The 3590-nt window shown below is 35.7% G+C and overlaps 1 long non-coding RNA gene across 3 annotated transcripts; it reads right to left on the bottom strand.

Moving 5' to 3' along the window:
* Nucleotides 1–925: 925 nt before the first annotated feature.
* On the bottom strand, nt 926–3056 carry LOC141369180 (uncharacterized). 3 transcript variants are annotated; one of them, XR_012372751.1, is made up of 4 exons: nt 2917–3056; nt 2104–2246; nt 1958–2006; nt 926–1552 (listed from the first exon to the last, which is right to left on the bottom strand). It is a non-coding gene; the product is annotated as an uncharacterized lncRNA (long non-coding RNA). The 3 variants fall into 3 exon arrangements; XR_012372752.1 differs by having other exon boundaries at nt 2104–2219; nt 2917–2998; XR_012372750.1 differs by lacking the exon at nt 2917–3056 and having other exon boundaries at nt 2104–2387.
* Between the last annotated feature and the right edge of the window lie 534 nt (nt 3057–3590).

The raw sequence follows: 3590 nt of genomic DNA, 5'->3' as shown, positions 1-3590 counted from the left end.
TTTGTGGACAAAAATCACGCAGTAAATGGATTCACAACATTCGACGCGAGCGATTTAACCTCACTTCTCATACAAGGATCTGCAGTCATTTTAAAAGTCATGATTTGATTGTGCTATTGAGCCTTAAAGTGCGTCGCTGGCTTTGAAAGGACGTTGCCTTATCCAGTGAACCAAGTATTGCATTTAGTTTTGATCAGGTATAAATAATATATAATCAACTTTTATTCAGTGTTGCCTGCACTGCAGGAATGTAAATATTGACTTTACACATTTGCAATGCAGTAATATATTTAAATATACTGTAAATAACTTTAATACAGGGTTGCCTGCACTGCATGAATGTAAACATGTAAATATAAATGACTTTACACATTTGCAATGCAGTAATGTATTTAAATATACTCAGGGGTGCAAACTTGTCACCTTTCGGCGAAATTCGCCGTTTTTTGATACAAAATAGGTCATTCTTGTGATTCGTCTAGATCCGACGAGTTTTTGAAAATGAGGAGTGAGGGGGGTCTGCGACATGGTAGCAGTAAATGAAATTATGAAAATCATGTCCAGCTATTGTGGTAACGATGTCAAATTACTAGCCAGTTTGGCGGGTTATGTTTTACAATTTATAGCCACCTCATTTGCTGCCGAAGTTTAAGCAGTCTGCAGATTGAGTGCACATACTTGTAGTATTTTCTCATTTGAGGTTACGCGCCCACGTCACATTGGTGTGCGCGTGGTCATAAAGCTTAACATTTGTTCACGCACAGCAGTTTTAAGTTAAGTGATTTTAAGCCGTTGACAACAGTGCTATATGCGCTATATACCTGTTTCTGTTTAAGAGGAGCGTGCAAGCCGCATATCCGCTTATATAAGAGCGCTTGTGTCTTGTCACCTTTTTCACCCCTGATGAGTTTGCACCCCTGTATACTGTAAATAACTTTTATTTAGTGTTGCATGCACTGCAGGAATGTAAACATGTAAATATAAATGACTTTGAACATTTGCAATGCAGAAATGAATGTAAATATACTGTAAGTAACTTTTATTCAGTGTTGCATGCACTGCAGGAATGTAAACATGTGGCTTTGAACATTTACAATGCAGTAATGTATTTAAATATACTGTAAATAACTTTCATACAGTGTTGCCTGCATTGCATGAATGTAAAACTAAATTACTTTGAACATTTACATTGCAGGAAAGTATGTATGTAATATACTGTAAATAACTAACTTAACTTCAGAAATGTAAACATGTAAATATAAATAACTATCAAGCAAACAGATGTGTCAAGGCTGTAGCCAAATAGTTGCAGAGGTTGTAGTTATGGGGCATCTTAATAACGATTAAGGTTGTGTGTTGTTGCTGCTGGTATGACGGCACACTTCCATACTAAACTCTGCCAAAGCCAAAATCCACCAAAGAATTGACATGTGACATCCTGATAGTGGTGACCGAAGGGGCTACAGCACTGGCAAGGTCCTTAAACGCCTCTGCTACTTGGAGGACTGTGAGGTCAGGCAGCTTACAGGTGACACTCTTTTAAAAGGTACTCCTGAAACAAAAAAGGTCAATTCCTATCATTTTAGTCTGTAAAATCTTTTGCAGTTTTTTATCAAATACTGCTTCTTATTACATGACATTTGCAATACTTCTAATCATCTGACGTCCTGAATGTCACACCGCAGCCTCAATCTGGACAGGACTGTTGTTTGGTACATTGTAATGGATTATTCTGTAATAACCACTCGTATGGACTTTATCCGTTACATAAACATTTTCAGTGAAATGAGCCTGATCTCATACAGTATGTCTTTTGTGAAGTATATATATGTGTGTGTGTGTGTGTGTGTGTGTGTGTGTGTGTGTGTGTGTGTGTGTGTGTGTGTGTGTGTGTGTGTGTGTGTGTGTGTGTGTGTGTGTGTGTAAAATACTACATTGCAAAATTTTTGTGTTGTACCTTAATACATCAGCAAGCTTCCTTTCTTTGGGTCTTGCAGACAGAACCTCTGTAAATACACAGAAAACACACAGTGGCCATGTTAACATTAATGAAAATGTTTGGAATAGTACATTACAGTAAAATGTAGATTAAATAAAAATTACCATTGTTCTAGGTCTGTGTCAGCTCTCAACCGTTTCAGTACAGCTGTAAACTTCACTGATGCCAAGCTCTGAGTAGTGCAACAATGTGCTGTCCCAGCAACACCAGAACAACTGCTCTGTGATAGTATTACACGACGAGAGTCCTTTAATACAATCAGTGAATAAATGACATTAAACAATATCAAGAATTAAGAATCAATGTTATATGTAAACTGATTCTAAATATGTAAACTCTATTTACTAGGCTACTGTCATGAAACTGAACCACTTATGAACAGATTTAGCCTGTCTATGCACGATGTACTGTAGAACCCACAAAAACGTCTGCTTAAAATGCATTTTGTCTTTTGTGTTTTCATATACACTCAGTTTATGTTGTTTGACTTTCTCATCGACCTGAAACAAGTCGCCATCACCCTGATCTCTCATGTAGTGACCTGATCATTACCGAAAAACTACTCACAGTCAGTAACAATCTTATTCCTGTACGTACATTGCGAAAACAAACACTTTAGGCATAACATAAAGACTATATTGTAAGTGTTTACTATTTAACTAAATAGATAAATAATACAAAGATCAATATTAACTGGTCAGAAACAGAGACGAGGATTTAGCATGAAATGAGAATACTTAACGTACTCTCAAAGTTGTTGATTTAACTTTTAAAAAACACTTCTCCTTCTTACTGTTAGGTAAGACAGTCTGTCTTGCAATACAATTCATGTTCATCGCGGGAATCTTTTGTAAACAGCAAGTGTAATGTGTGTTATTTTAAATTATGAAACAATATGAAATAAAGTAATAACTTACACGTATATCCCGCACTTCATTCACCATGCTTGGTTGATGACGTGAAGCTTCATTTCAGTTGATTGCGCAAAAAGTGTGCAATGCTAAGCTCCTCCTTGAGTGCTGCGCTCTTGGCGGGTTATGATTGGTTGAATGGTAACCTTGCATCTGATTGGATAAAGCGTACGAGTGACCCACGTTGGAGAAGCGTGCTGCCACCAAAGTCTCAAAAAACACAAACACGAATTCAAAGCAATTCACACACGAAAAAGACGATTCGTACATTCACAGTCATGATAAACTCAAAATTTAAAACTTTTCATACACAGTTCGACACTTGTGAATTGTTTTTTTTTTCCTTTGTGAAAAGTATTTTATGAATATAAATTTTTATTTTGTGTATGTACATCGTTTTTTTGCGAATATATATATATTTTTTGTGTATGTGAATTAGATTTCATGCATGTGAAATAGTTTACGCATGTGTGAATCATGTTTTTTGCGTGAATTATTAATGAGAAAAAATTATCTCCATAATTAAAAGCCTGCTTTTTACTTCCATGACTAAAAGAAAACGATTTTAAAGGTTTTAATAAAAAAAAAAATTCAATACCAGTGAAAAACAACAAAATTATTTTAACATTAATCTTAAACTGGGGATCTTCTTCCTCCGCTTAGTTTTTCAGTTTACAAAG

This window comes from Misgurnus anguillicaudatus, chromosome 12 (assembly GCF_027580225.2).
Source record: "Misgurnus anguillicaudatus chromosome 12, ASM2758022v2, whole genome shotgun sequence".
In the NCBI taxonomy this organism is placed as follows: Eukaryota; Metazoa; Chordata; class Actinopteri; order Cypriniformes; family Cobitidae; genus Misgurnus; species Misgurnus anguillicaudatus.
Note: the sequence above shows the minus strand (reverse complement) of the source record. Positions and strands in the feature narration are given on the sequence as shown.